Source organism: Theropithecus gelada, chromosome 2, assembly GCF_003255815.1.
Source record: "Theropithecus gelada isolate Dixy chromosome 2, Tgel_1.0, whole genome shotgun sequence".
In the NCBI taxonomy this organism is placed as follows: Eukaryota; Metazoa; Chordata; class Mammalia; order Primates; family Cercopithecidae; genus Theropithecus; species Theropithecus gelada.
In genome coordinates, this window is record NC_037669.1 from 152590898 (window position 1) to 152606824 (window position 15927).

The window sequence follows — 15927 nt, forward strand, 5'->3', positions numbered from 1 at the left end:
TGACTCTTCAGCCCATGATTTTAATCAAAGGCCTCTAATCAACCTGTGGTACTACATGCTACACAAGGTTCTTAGAAATCCCTAAGCTTTCTCAGGAGCCTCCCACCCTGCTGGGAAACAAGCCGACTTGTCAATTAGAGAATATCCAAAGATGTTAAGCCACTTAATCCTCCCCAAAACTCAGTGTGGTAGGGATTGTTACCTGCCATTACAGGAAAGGAAACTGAGGCTTGGGAAGGTAAAGAGACTTGTCCAAGATCACCTTCTGGAGCCACATTTTACACCACAGGTAAGAGAAAAGGGATCCGAGAGGGCATGGACACTGTGTCTTCAGACTGAGTGGGGAAGTACTCTTTACCTGGGTACTTATTGGGTGCAAGTTGCATGCCCCCTGTGCTAATACACAAGGGACAAGTTTATGGGCCTCCTAAAAGTGCAGACAGTGCACCTGTCCAGCCAACTTCATGGGTGCACTGTGAGGCTCTGATGATGGGGACAGGCTTATAAAACACTCTCCATACTAAGATGAGGACGTGTCCCTGTGTCTAGGAAACGCTGGAAATTAAGTGTACAGCAATCAAAAAACCTTGACATCATCCTTGATGGCTCTCTTTTTCGCACACTCCAATTCACTCCATTAGAAAACCATATTGGCAGAATCTAGTGAATCTTGTCCTTCAAGGCCTCTCCCTGCAAGGCTCCCATGAGCCCTGGGGGCTTATGGAGAGTTCTGGGTAGGCAGAGGAAGCCAGACTGCATTAGGGAAGCAAATTTGGAACGTAAATTTCCTCAGAAGGTCTCAGAGGATAGGGACCCCAATCTCCAAGGCCCCAAGATTCTGTTATGATTTATTTCTCATTCTAAATAAATATCCACTGGCAAGCCCCAATTCTGTCTTCTCTTTCTCAAGCAGCCCTCTCTTCCCCTCTCCCCACACAACTGTGTACGCTTCAGGCCCCAGAAATCCTTCGCTGATTTGAGGTCTGGCGTTTTCCAGGGCAGGGATTGAGAATAGAGGTGTAAATTTGTCAGAAGGAAACGGGCCGCGCAGTAAGAGAATAAATCCTCATATAACATGGCAGAAAGTCAATGGATAAATAAAAAAATCGCCATGTAAGCTTCTTTTATTTTATTTTATTTATTTATTTATTTTTTGCGACAAGTGGGTGACCACCAGAAGAAATTAACAGAGGAATTGTTAAAAAGAGCTATGATGGGAGGGAGAGGTGGCCTGTTGCTTTCATTATAAGCAAATCTAGATAATTTTATTTCGTAATAAGTAAGTGGGCGTTACTTTCGTGTATTTTTTTAAAAAGAAAATTAAATAAAAATACAAAACAAACAGAATACAAAACAGGAAAATAAAAAGCAAACACGCACGCAACACAAAAGGGCCTTGGCGGTGGGGAGCCAACGGGCGGTGACGGGGGCGGGGAGAGGGCGGGGCTTAGGGACCCGGGGCGGGGCCAGGGCCGGGTCTCCTTAGGGCCCGCCCCAACGAGGGGGCGGGGCGCAGATCTGTTTGCCTTAGACACCTTCCGCCCTGGGCCGCCAAGGGAGCGCAAGGTCACGTTAGCCTTAGGCTCCGCCTCCAGCTCGGGTACTAGACGGTCTAGACCCGAGGCTACCCGGGCCGGAGGCAGGCTTGAGTACCGAGACCAAACGTTGTTCCCTTCCGGACCTTGGGCGCCGGGCCGCGCGCTGACCGACAGCCCCCGCTAGGCCCAGCAGGTCCCCTAGTCCCCCGCAGTGTCCCGCAGTCCCCCGAGACTCGCCGAGCGCCGTTGCTGGGCCCTGCGAATAGCAGGTAAGCGCAGCCCGGGCCCCTCGTCAGCCCGCTAGGACCTGGATCGCGGCTGAACGTCAGGACCCTCTGGACTCCCGGCCCCCAGCGGAGTCCTGGGAGTCCCCGCTGGGGCGACAGGTGGCGGTGGAGTACGGAGCCACCGGGAGTCGAGCGAACCGGGGCACAGCTCCGCGCTGCCTCTGCGCGCGGTTGGTTCTCACTGCAGCGTATCAACCTAACCCCCAGCACCCCTTTGGCTATGACCAGAGCCCCGGAGACGTGGGTTCGGATCCCACCTTTAGCACTCGTGCACTCAAAGGTTAAAAATATAAGCATGGTGTCTAACAGATAACGTGTGCCACTCAGTGCCCGCTGCTGAGCTAAGTGCTGGGGTTACAGTGGCAGGCCGACAAACGTGGTGCCGTCCCCCGTGCAACTCACAGTCCAGTGGGGGGAGACCGACAGCAAATGGATATCTATGCAAACAAGTGTGAACGTTAAAACTGTAGTCAGAGCTATGAAGACTGAAAGTCTAGGGTGCTGGAGAGTTTTTATCAGGGCCCCCAGCTACAAAGGCTGCTGGAACTAAAACTTTAGAGAATTCCCGAGCGGGGAATAACAGAGCACACTCATTTTGTTGGGAGAGAATGTGGCTTGAGGAAAGGAGGGTCGGTGGGGCTGGCCTGCAGAGAGCTGGGGAGAAAGCAAGTTCCTTCACCTTAACTTCCTCCTCTGTAAAATGGGACTGTTCTACCCATTGAGGATGGAAATGGTGAATGTAAATGACTTAGCACCGCATGATGGGTGCTGGATGTTACTCAGCACTAAATATCCAAGGCTGGATGTTGTTCTGGACTGAACACAGTGTGCCTGCCTCTCAGCAAAGTCACTTCCCCTCTCCTTGAGTCCTGTTTCTTCCTCTATCAAATAAGTAGTTCTGAGTAGAATCTCTCAAACAGCCTATTCTCTAAAACGATGACTGGTTTAGTTGTTCATTCTTGAAACGTTTAACTGGCACCCACTTTGAGGATTCAGAGAGAAATCAGTCAGGGTCCCTGCCCTTCTGGAGCCCATGTCGGGTGGGCCAGGTGAAATAAAGTGACTGTTCCATCCTGGCAGAACCCAGAGGAAGGGGTGTGACCCTCTGGCCTTGCAGGGGAAAGCTTCTCTATTTTTGGCCAGGTGCACATTTCTCATAAAGCCACCCAGGAGCCCCTGAAGGTATGGTTCACACAGCTCCACTGAGCATCAGTTACTTCCTGAATTTCATTGGTGGTTCTCAGCTTTTGGTGTCACCCCTAAAACTGGACAGAAGACTTCCCAGAAGCAGCAACTATGCTGGTACCTTGCTGAGGACATATCAGACCTCGAGACCCCATGGATTTGGGAGAGCATTTTAGGTTTCAGGAAACACCTGTCAGCTGCTCACTGTATTTTATTGGCTCAAATGATCCTAATTTCTTATTTGGCTCTGTTCACACCATTGACGTAGACAAAGGAAGTGCTCTATGAAAACTGAGAGGCCCAGAGAGTGGGGGAACCCAGATGAGGCAGGAGTCTGGCACCATTTGTGGGGAGTGGTAAAAATGAACAGTTAAGATGTTAACAGAGGGCGCTGGAGGGAAGAGGAGAGAGGGCAGCCGTTGTGCAGCCTCTCTTTTCCCCTCTCAGACCACAGCAGGGTGCTAGCCCATAAGAAGGGAAGCTCCAGGCTTGGTGGTCACAGACCTGGCACTTCCCAGCTCTGTGATTGACCCTGGGCAGCTCACTCACCATGTGAGTCATGAGGATTGTGCAGGCTTAACAGGTGCTTGGCATATAGTTGGCCCTGAAGAAATATTAACTCCTACCCTTTACTTCTCCTGAATGAACTAAAATATGCATAGTTGTACTGTCTACCTCAGAAGGTTATTATGGGGATTTACTGAGGACCTAAAATACATAGAGCAGTGCCTGACATGTAGGAGGATACTACTACTATAACTATTGATATCGTTCCTTAGGCTGGACAAAAATTGAAACAAAACAGGGCAGCGGCAGGAGAGGGATAGGAGTGGAGGCGGTATGAGGAACTGTGCAGGGTGATTAGTTGGGAGTGAGATTATCTGTTGCAGTGGTTTTGCCATAAAGCAAGAGCCTGGCAGCAGAGAGGGGTGTTCTGCGTGATAAAGGGCCTCCTGGGCAGCTGCACTGTCAGGAAGTCCCAAAGTTTGAGTGTCTTCGTAGACTCAGGCCAAAGAAAGCATAGCAAAAGTTGGGTAAAACTAGGGTTGAAAAAGGTCTAAAATGGTCTTTTTGATGATGTGTCTCTAACCGATGGCTGAGTGGGGGTTCCCTGCAGGGGGCTGCCACTGCTCCTTGCAGACCCTTGCCATCCATTTGAGCATGGTAACTGCCTGAGACTGGTCTGGCTCTTTGACCTGGGAGCTATGGAGTCTAATTTTGCAAACTTTGCACCCAGTAGAGTACCAGGCCAAAAAGGCATGAATCGGTAATGAACAAATAAGTGAACAAAAACCCGAGGCAGATTTTTCACTGTATCTGTGCACGTGTGTGTGTGTGTGTGTGTGTGTTTAAAAGGAATTGGAAGGTAAGGAAAGATAACTAATGTATTTAAGCATTTGCTGAGGGCCAAATAGTTTCATGTATGTCGCAGCTTCGTGGTGAACACCATAGTCTTGTAAGCAGATAAAATTGCTTGTGTGACTTTCCCATGTATCACCAAAATGCTCTAAACCTGTTTTTACATCTGTAAAATGAGAATCATTGTAGCTAATTCATAGGGATGTTAGGAGCATTAAGCAAGATAAGCATATGAGGCACTGACCTCAGTGTACAACGTGTAGTATGGTAAGTGCCCTGTCAATAATGGCTGCCTTATTATTATATTTATTCATCTTGCCAATGCTCTCCACTGTGATAAGGAAACTGAAGGCCGTAGGCACAGATGGGTGGCATGGATTCTGAACTCAGTCCCACCTGGAAGCAAAGGCACTCTGCAGACACTAACCAGACAGCTTGTGTGAAATGAAATCAACTTTATGTGCATTTCATTCATTACTTAAAGCACTTGACTATGAAATTTTAAAAAGAAAAAAACCTGCAAAATTATAATTTATGTGCCTTTCAAGTTCAGGTATTTTATCATCTCAATAAATCTTCCATGCATCTATGTTAAACCACTTTGGGCTGTCGAAGCTCTTAAATAAAGTGGCTTGTCCTCACCAGTGTCTGTCTTTGCTCGTTTATCATGGTTCCCCAGTAAAGATGGACAGATCGCATTTTGCGGGGCAGGCCTCAGGATGGCAGCTCCTGTCCCATTGGTTTAGCTGTGCAGTTCTGCATGATGGTATTTAGCAAACCGCGGTGGACTCATGATTCCTTCATCATTGTTTCTCCCACATACACGTAGACCCACGTGCTACTCTAGGAATTAGGAATAGAAGGGCATTCTATTGCTAGAGAGAATCTGAGAAATCAGCTCCAGGGAAATCTAAGATTCTTTATAATAGGTTTTAGGTGGAAGTGCCTGGGATGAGGGTGACCGTGCATCTGGAAGTCAGCACTGTCTGCTCTTTCCACCCAGGAGTGCTGTGTCTGGGCTGCCTTCCTGCCGGGGGAAGGCCTGGTCTGCATCCCTGTGCCTCTCTGCTGTCCCTGCCTCTGGCCAGAGCTGCCCCTAAATCCAGAATGCCTGGGAAGCCTTCCTGAATCCCTCTTCAGCCTTCCCATAGTACCAGTGGGTGCCTGTCGGCCTGCCCTTCTCTGGCTATGCTGAATTAGCTCCTCTGATGGGCTGTGAGCACTTCCGCAGCTTTGGACCAAGTGTTGCCTGTACTCAGCAGCATGCCTGGCACGTTGTCCTCTTTCTCTCTCTCTCTCTTTATTCCTTCCTCCCTCTCTTTCTTCTACAAATACTTCAAGCAGTGTCCTGGGGATTCGAACAGTGAGTCAAAATGACGTAGTCCTGACCCTCATGGAGTCCGCACACATCATGAGACAGATTTAACAATAGAATTAAGCACATAAACACACATACAGCGACACATTTTAAACTGGGTTAACTCTCCTGAAGGAGGAGCCTGGTGTGTCAGGGCCGTATGTGGAAGGGAGAAAGATAGAGAAATATAGTCAGTATCACTAGAGAGAGAGGGGCCCAAAGTGTTGGATGGAGGGTTATGTTCATTTTTTCATATACCCTTGAAGACCACTGGATGATATTTTTCTGTAAATCCTGGTAAGCAATGGTGTATGCTGCCAAGGTCATCCTACTGAGAATGTATACTTTTAAAAACAACTGTGCTCCAGCTTCCAAATGGGAGAATAACGCTGTAATCCAATTCACTTACCCCTTTATAGCTTCCAGAGCTCCTCCTCGGGTGTTGTCTGGTGGGGTACTGCAGTTCTCAGTGTCATACATCTCATCTTGAGTAGCAGCAGCAAACAGGGATCCAGCTCATCTGAGGGTAAATCTGGTGGCGTGGACACTGGAGCCTTTTCCCTTCTGAGTGACAGAGTCCACCTGAGAGCCTATTTGTTTCCTCCTTCTCTGATACTCCTGGGCACACCAGGCTGAGGCTCTGGCATAGATTTGATCATGTTGTGGCTAGTGGTCTGCTGAGAGGAAAGAAGGGCACTGCTGACTACTGTTGTCCAGAAAGGTGGGCCCACTCATCTGTGTGCAGCTGTGGCAGGGTGAGCTGGCAGTGATCCTACCGATGCAGAGCCATGCCATGCCAGCACAGTCCTTCGTGAGGAACCAGCAGTTCTCCAGAGGGGCACCATGCTTGCCTTCAAAACCTATTCATTTCCACTGAGAACAGGGAGAAAATCACACTAAAGGCCTCTTTAAAATAAGATGTGATCCAGTCTCAGGAAACATTCTCTGTCCATACTTGAATATTATTAGAGAGTTACTTTGGCCAGAGCTGTTGACAAAATACATCTCCAATCCCTACCAGTCTCAGATGTAGACCTTATCACCAGAGATGAGCTGCCATCTTCTCTGCAGCAAAAGAAGGATGCATCACTGCACAGAGATTGAAAAGGCCTCCATGCTACTCTTAGTGGGGTGAGTTTGCCTGCCTTGCCCAGACTGGTGGGGAAGGGCTATATTCTCAAGGTATAGCTATAATAGGACTATAATCGTGTGGCTCTTAGCCATGGAGAAAAGAAGTGGTTCTGGAAATCTCCCTTTCATAAAGGCTGACACGTTGACAGTATTTATGCCTCTTGAAAGTACATGTTAAGTGGTGGATATTTATGAAAAGGGTTTTGAGGAGTAAATGTGTCCATCAGTCAACCTGGAACTTTTTAGAGCTCCTAAGATGATTTTAAATTAGAGCCAATCTTCTTCCTGCCTTCCCCCTTCCATCAGCACACCCCCTTTCTTTGCTTTCTCTTATAAAAATGAAGTGTCAAGGCAGTACACAGCCCAGGGTGGAGGTTGTAACTGCCTTGCAGAAGCAGAGTTAACATATTAAAGGCAGGTGTGTAGGGGTTAGAGCCTTGATTCTGCTCCTTCCCACTTGTCACAGTGTTCTGGAAAGAGGAGAGTATGGAGCAAGGCTGACAAGCATGGCTCAGCCTGACTGCATCCTAACCACTGTCATCAGTGGCCCTGCTATCAGCCAGGCTGCTCGCTGAAAGGTTTACAACCATAAAGGAAAAGAATGATGAAAACATGTGATGCAAACCAGCCCGAATTTGGGCTCAATAAGTGGCAGATGGGAGTGAATGAGTGTCAGTGTGAGTGAGGGAATCACACCAGGTCAGGTCAAGAGAAACCTTTAGAAGGCTGGAAGCTTCTCTGTGAGCCAGTGATCATTAGGACAGAATGCCTGTTACATGAATTAGTGTGTAGGAGTCTAACTTGGAATTATTACTCACTTTCAAATCTTCGTTTTAAAGATCAGTAATAGGTTTATTGCACAAACCTTATACTTAGTAACAAAGACTGCTTTGCTTTTAATTTCCCATCTGGCCTTCTTCTATGTAACTTGTATGATGTTCTTGATCATTCTTGTCTTAATTTTTTTGTGTGTGAGAGAAAGGATACCACTGTCTGTTACTCATGCTGTGTTTTGTAAGTAATCAAAGGACCATCGATGATAAAAGTATAGGAGCTGCCTGTTTCAGGTGTCACTGAAATGCTGCTACCTTTTGGCTGCTTCTGAGATTCTGCTTTCAGAAAATAATCTGAACAGTAGAAAGAGCCACTGTATAAGAATGCTGTCTGCATCATTATTTGTAATGGTGAAAACTTAGAAGTGATCTGAATATACAGTATAGGAGGAGAACAAATTACAGAACGACGGGCTGATGGAATATTATGTAGTACTTTAAAATATGAAGATTGGTCACATGGGAAACCTTAACATGCTCTGGGAACAGAACGCCATTACATAACAGACATATTTAGGAAAACAGCCTTCAAGGGAACCCTCTAAGGGGATAAGAGTTACATACGAACAAGGGAATTATGGATAACCTTTTTCATATATCAAGCTTTCTATATTGTTTTATTATTCCTATAACTATTTTAAAATCTTAAAATCAGCCAAATTAAACAATGATCTTTCTTCAGTTTGTAATTTCAGGGCACTACCTTTGTGGCCTTATCCTGAATTAAATCATCCAATCAAAAAGAATGTTAAAGCCAGGTTTGGCTCCCTGTTTCCAGGTTTCCAGTCCGGGGATACAATCTGGGTTCCTGGCTGAACGGCCTGCAGATGTACTCACCCTGGCCCTGTAGACTTGAATTCTCAGGGATTTTAAGTTACAGAAGGCCACTGCCTCTCCTGGTCCCCAGTAGTGTGGGAGGAAGGAGGAATTTGGAATTGCAGCCTTCAGAGACCTTATTGGTGACATTTCAGCAAACTCTGCCCGCAACCCAACGCACACAGTTAGCAATTGCCTAGGGTAGCCCTGTCTCATTCTGGCTTCTTGTCTTGCAGGCATTGTATTCTAGTATCTCAGGAACTGGATATTATGTGTGCACTGCCAACTCTCACTGTGACGGCCTTGTATCTGTGTATTATTTGCTACCTAATCCTGGCCAAAGCCTAGTGCATGGCCAATGGTATGTTCTAAATTAAACTCAATCAATTGGCTAAATATTAGGAAGTCATAACACAAGACAAGGACTTGAGTTTGAGTAGTTCATTTGAGAGTGGACCCCAGGAAGCACTAGCAAAATGGTGGGAAATGAGCTAGGGAAGTGTACCATCACTTCATCTCCAATTAAAGATTTCAGTAGCTCTTCATTAAAATATCTGTTCATAAACGGGGCATACTATATGGTTGTGCTGACATTTCAACTTAATTCACTCTATAGTTTTGTGGATCCCAATTCTTTTTTTTTTTTTTCTTCTGAGACAGGGTCTCACTCTGTTGCCCTGGCTGGAGTGCAATGGCACGATCTTGGCACTCACTTGAACCTCCGCCTCCCAGGTTCAAGCAATCCTCCCATCTCAGCCTCATGAGTAGCTGGGACTACAGGCATGCACCACCACACCTGGCTAATTTTTTTTGTACCATCAAGCAGCCATGACCAGCAGGGGCAGCTGGGCTTTAATCCTGATGGGGATCTCCAGAGCCAGCATAGAACCATCTCAGAGTTATGCCATCATGGGGCTGGGGGCTGGGTGTACGTACACATGCCATTTCTGTCAGTCATTGCTTTAGCTTTGTTCCTTAAGGGAAGTTAATTCTCAGGTTCTTCTGGCAGGTTCCAGTCACCAGGTAAAACACTCAGGCAAAGAGATGGAGATGCTGTCAGTGGAAGTCAAGCTCTTCATTAAAATATCTGTTCACAAACGAGGCATACTATATGGTTGTGCTGACATTTCAACTTAATTCACTCTATAGTTTTGTGGATCCCAATTCTTTTTTTTTTTTTTTCTCCTGAGACAGGGTCTCACTTGTTGCCCCAGCTGGAGTGCAATGGCACGATCTTGGCACTCACTTGAACCTCCGCCTCCCAGGTTCAAGCAATCCTCCCATCTCAGCCTCATGAGTAGCTGGGACTACAGGCATGCACCACCACGCCTGGCTAATTTTTTTTTGTATCTTGTAGAGATGGGGTTTCACCATATTGCTCAGGCTGGTTTTGAACTGCAAGGCTCAAGTGATCTGCCTGGCTTGGCCTCCCAAAGTGCTGGGATTACAGGCATGAGCCACTGCACCCAGCGCCCCAGTCCATTTTATAGGCTTTTCTCCGCCATGCATAGAAGAGGACTAGCAGCAGAAATTTGGGGCATAATGCAGATTCTAGAAACACTCTCTATGTATTTATTAAGTCTATTGGAATATTTGTCACTACAAATGAAGGCCATACTCCAAGAAATGATTTAAAATTGTAAATTATGTAGCAAGTTCAATAGGGTTTACTGGTTAAAGTTCATATGCTTTGAGTTCTGGGCATTTTAGATTTGTGTAGAAAGAATTCAAAATCTTAGTGTTTTAGATAAATGAAGTCATTTCCCTTTAAGTTATGGTCCAAGATGCATTCCATAAAGACTGAGATGACCATTGTATTTGTCCCTGCCATTTCTGGGAATGGTCAACAAAGGAAGTTTTCATAGTCTCCCTTACAAAAAATTTTTTTTCAAGATAAATTCAAGAGGCAGCTGGTTTGACCACCTAGTGCCTTTTGAGCCACCTCTCTGTTATACAGATGGTAGGTATTCTATTTGTCAATGACTGACTGTCTCCCTTCCTTTTTTCCTTCTATCATGTGCATTTTGATTTTCTTTCTTCATTTCCTCTAATGTTGCTAAGAAGATAAAACAGGAAGCCCCAAATTATTTGCTGTTCTCTCTCTTATAGAGTTTGTTTGAAGTCATTTGTATTAACGGAAATGCATTGAGATTTTGATTTTCTTTTCCTACCCTCAGGAAGACTGCTCTACTATAGGTCACCAGTGACCTTCACATTACCAAATCTTACAGGCTTTCTCTGTCCACATTTTCAGTGCTACATGTGATATCTCAGACCGTGCCCCACCTTTTGAACTGTTCTTTCTTGGACTTTCTTCTCTCTTCCCTCATTGTTTCTTCTTTGACTTCTCTACCTGCTCCCTTTCCTGTGCTGGCATTTTTAGTGGGGCATCCCCAAGATTCTTCCCTTGGGTTCCTCTTGCCTGTACACTACACCTGGATAATTTCATTCACACACCTGGTTTTTAACCATCACCTTTATATAGATACCTCTCATATCCTTATCTCTATCACATCCTTTCCCTATAAGCCAGACATCTGTGTCCAGCAGCCTGTTGAATGCTTTCTCATGTAGCTTCTGTAGGCATCCAGAGTCAGCATGTTTTGTTTGTTCTAGACTATTTCCTCTTGCACAAGGCTGACTAAATACTTGCCCCTCTCGGATTGTTTCTGCTACCTCCTTGAAGTCATACATACACCATTATGGGCTTGTCAGAAGGCTTCTGTCTTGGAAGATCAAGTGTAAGACAAGCACAGGAACGAAGAACTGTGGGTTAAGATTTAGGAACTTAAAACAGAACCGTAATTTTATTATCTCTTGCAATTCTGGGGGTTGACTGGGCTCAACTAGGCAGTTCTCACTCTGGGTCTCATTCAGAGGCAGTTAGAGGGGGTCTGAGGCTGGACCCACTCCAAAGGCTTCCTCACTCAAGAGAAACCTAGAGAATGGGAGCAAATATTTGCAAACTGTCCATCTGACAAGGAATTAATAACAAGCCTATGTAAAGAACTCAACTCAATAACAAAAAAAAAGCCCAACTATTTTTATTTTTTAAAATGTGCAAATGATCCAAAAGAGATTTCACAAAAGAAGACGTATGAATGGCCAACAGACATATGAAACATCCCCAACATCACTAACATCAAGGAAATGCAAATCAAAACCACAATGAGAGGTCATCTCACCCTATTTAAAATGGCTATTATCAAAAAGACAAAAAGTAAATGCTAGCAAGGATGAAGAAAAAGAGGAATGCTACTATATCATTAATGAGAATGTATTAAATAACTTAGTACAACCATTATAAAGAGCAGTATGGGAGTTCCTCAGAAAACTAAAAGTAGACCAATCAAATGATCAATCCCACTGCTGGGTATATACCCAAAAGAAAGGAAATCAGCATATTGAGGAGATGTCTGCACTCCCATGTTTATTGTAGCACTATTCATAATAGCCAAGACTTGGAATCAACCTAAATGTCCATCAGTATGCCAACCATTCTATCAATCAATAAAGAAAACATGGTATTATATGCATAATGATACATTATTTGGCCATAAAAAGAATGAAATCCTGTCATTTGCAGCAACATGGATGGAACTGGAGGACATTATGTTAAGTGAAATAACCCAGGCACAGAAAGAAAATTATTGCATGTTCTTACTCATGTGGGAGCCAAAAGAGTTGATCTCATGAAGGTAGAGTAGAATGATAGTAACCAGAGGGTAGCAAGGGTTGGGGAGGGGTGAGGTGGGTACAGTAAAGGGAGGTTGGTTAATGGGTACAAATGTACAGTTAGAAGGAGTAAGTTCTAGTGTCTGATAGCACAATGGGGTGACAATAGTTAACAGTAATTTATTGTAGATTTTTAAATTGCAGGAAGAGAAGATTTGGAATGTTCCCAACATAAAGAAATGATAAATGTTTGAGGTTATGGATTTCCTCATCATTACACATTGTATGCATGTAGCAAAATATCACAAGTTACCCTGTAAATATGTACAATTATTATGTATTAACACAACTCAAAATAATGTTTAAAAGGCTTTCTCATTCAGTGACTGACAATTGATGGTGGCTGGCAGCTGGGGCCTCCACTGGGATGCTGGAATGGCACATCAGGTGGTCTAGATTTCTGCACAGCATGGCATCTGGGTCCTAAGAACAGGTATCCCTGGAGGACCAGGTGGAAGCTGGGTCACCTTTTACGGTCTACCCTCAAAAGTCTCATAGTATCACTTTTGCCATATTTTCTGGCCTGCCTATCTTCAGGGAGACGGAATAGACCCTCCTGACTATGGGAGGCATGTCACCGTCCCATTGTAAGAAGAGCTTATGGACAGCGCATGCTGTTGTGCGTGGGTTGGGAAATACATCCTGCCACAGGTCTCCAACATGTCTGACTACTCCTCTGAGAACCACCTGGAATGCCACAGAAGCTTTCCGTTTTATTTATTAAATTTTTTGATAGGCAACATTTTTACATGATTCAAAAGTTAAGAAAAATAAATATGAATATATTCAATGAAAATATTCCCTCTCATCTCATAGCTTCTACATTTGCCTCCCCATAGACAATCACTGCTATATTTTTATATGCTTTGAGTTTATAGATATTTTGATATTTCACTCTTTTTATACAAAAGAATATTTCATACTCACTGTCCCACATTTTGCTTTTTTTTCACTTAAAATAATTCTGGAGATGACTTATCAGTACAAAAAGATCTTGATCTCTCTCTCTCTCCTGTTACAAATGAATAGTATTCTATTGTCGGCTTTACCTGAGATCACTAAATTAGTTTTCTATGGGTAGGCACTGAGCAGTTTCCAATTTTTTTACCGTTACAGATAACGCTGCAGTGAATAACATGCCATCTTTCATAGGAGAGAATTAGGAAGCCTTCCTCAAGAGCTCAAGCCAACATGGTCATCCTCTTCCCACAGTGCCTTATACCTCATTCTGTCATGGCACTTACCATGTCTCCTTTCACCAGACCATGGCTGCTAGAGATTATGGACTGTGGCTACTGTAACTTATTTCCATACTGCCTAGCATAGGGCGCTCTGTGTCCACACTTTGCTGAGGAGGTCTGTGCCAAGGAGGGAAGAAGGAGGGAGGGAGGTGAATGGGTACAGGTATCTTGGGGGCCTGTGTTTCACCTCCTTTTATTGCATCTGTAACTGCATTTCTCAGTGGCAGGTACCACTTAAGGCCTGTGTGTTTCTTCCTCAATCTGTCACTGAAACTGGAATCTGGTTCTACCCTGTTTGGCCTGGCTTCGTTTACAGGGTGTATCCCAGAAGACTGCAGCCCGAAGCCTAGTTTCTGTAGAGTCTCCCAGGTCAGCCCAGAACTACTCCCTGACAGCTTGTCCTGTTCAAAAATAGCACCAGCAGGAGCTTATTGTGGGGGAGGGTGCAGGTGGTGGTCATCACATTAGTAGTACTAAGATATTGTTGAAAAATTGCTGTCCTGATAAAAATCCAGCAAAATAGAATTCTCCTTTGTCAAGGAAGTATTCTTAAATCTCAGTCTTTTGTTAATTTTGCTAGGAAATGTATTCTTTAAGAAATATAAATTGTTTTGTTAAATTAAGGAGGCAAAATTCTAATTTTCACAAGAAAGATTGACAGTTGTGCTCACTGCTTTAAAGAAGGCTTTCTGGGATGGCTTATATTCAAGATTCTTTCTATTGTAAGGAAGAGAAACTTCACTGAAGCTAGATTAAGCAAAATTAGGAGTATGGCTAACATAATAGAAGCGTTTTGGGGAATCAGACACAGCTGGGTCCAGGTTATCAGCTAGATGATGGTGCTAGGAATCTCACCTTCTCCGTCTTTCAGCTCTTGTTACCACTGAGTTGGCTTCATTCTTTAAGGTAGGGAAGATAGCAGTTCCAGGCTTACATGGAGTTTATAGCCCCTTGTCTCAGAAGACACTCTTTTTTTCCAGTATCCCTATTGAAAGAGGAACTGATTTGTTCTTCAGGAATCATGGCTCCTGGGCCACTCATTTTTCACAGATAGTTGAAGTTTTCTAGCCATCTTGATTGACAGACTTTTCAGAATCATGAGGAATCATAGTCTAGCAGTTTTGAAAGTGAAGGTGTTGCAGGACCACACAATGGAGCTGCCTACCATGGATGGTGATTCAAAATTTGAATTTCAGACTGTAAAGAGTATCTAACTTGGGGATGCTAGACCTCAGTTAAGAAAGGGTTCCTATGTTAATCTCTCTACTTTCGTTTATGTTTGGTATTTTCTGTAATATAAAGTGCTTTTAAAAATCGCATTAAAAAATGTTTAATGCCTTAGTTTGGGAACTCTCAACAAACAAGTCTTCACATTTCTATATGTTTACTGTCTGATGTTCTCACCTTCTGTTTTTCTTTTCATTGCACAAAGAGACCTTAATCCTTACTTCCCTCTAAGCTGGGAATTCGGGGGAAAAAACACAGTAGTTGACTTTAGATTTGTGTGGTATGCTTGGAGGGTATTGAGGTGAAGACAGTCAGGTGCTCTTAAATCCATGTTTCCAAGCTTCCCAGAACAAAAGCCTCAGAAAACTCCAACCAGGGAGAGAAGGAAGTCTTTGCTGTGACGATAAGTCTACATCTCCTCCTTTCATGGGCAGTACTTGAGCTGGGGTCAGTGTGGACAGATCAGGTGAGGGCTCAGTAGGGTCCTGACTTCGGGTCATGTGTATAGTTTGAGGGAGGCCCAGATGCTCAGAGGGTCATGAACTAGCTGCTGGAGGGACTCTTAGAGAGTGTTTCGACTGCCTTTTTGTTTTACAGGTGAGGAAGCTGAGGCCAGAGGAGTTAAGTGGCCCAGATTCACACAGTGAAGTAGCAGGAGCACAGCTAGGTTTGAAATCCTGGAATCTAACCTTGGAGTCTAGTACTACTTAATAGCTGTGTGACTTTGAGTAAGCACCATTGCTTCTCTGAGCACTGTGAGATAGGCAGAATAATGGCCCTCCAAATGTCTACATCCTAATTCCCAGAATCTGTAAATGCGTTAGTTTCTGTTGCATGGGGGCATTAAGGTTGCAGATGAAATTAAAGTTGCCAATTATCTGACCCTAAAATAAGGAGAATATCCTGGACCATCCAGGTGGACCCAATCTAATCACAAATGTCCTTGTCAGTGAAAGATGGAGGCAGGAGAGTCAGAGAGACGCAGCGTGAGAAAAACTGGACTGCCCATTGCTGGCTTGGAAGATGGAAGGGAGGCAGGAGCCATAGAATGTGGCAGCCTCTGCAAGCTGGGAAAGACAAGAATAGATTCTCCCCCAGAGCCTGCAGAAAGGAACACAGCCCTGCCAACACCTTAACTTTAGTCCCTTTTGGACTTCTGACTTCCAGAACTATAATAAATGTGTGTTGTTTTAAGCCACTAAGCTTGGGGTAGTTACA

The 15927-nt window shown here is 44.5% G+C and overlaps 1 protein-coding gene across 6 annotated transcripts in view; it reads left to right on the forward strand.

Annotated features, from left to right (window-relative positions):
- Nucleotides 1–1451: 1451 nt before the first annotated feature.
- NMNAT3 (nicotinamide nucleotide adenylyltransferase 3) overlaps nucleotides 1452–15927 on the forward strand; it is a 109812-nt gene continuing 95336 nt past the window's right edge. For 5 of the 6 annotated variants that reach the window (XM_025376143.1, XM_025376148.1, XM_025376142.1 and 2 more), the window contains exon 1: nucleotides 1452–1807. The gene's annotated coding sequence lies outside the window, so the exon portion shown is untranslated. The remainder of the gene's footprint in view (nucleotides 1808–15927) is intronic. The other variant, XM_025376145.1, reaches the window with a different exon arrangement.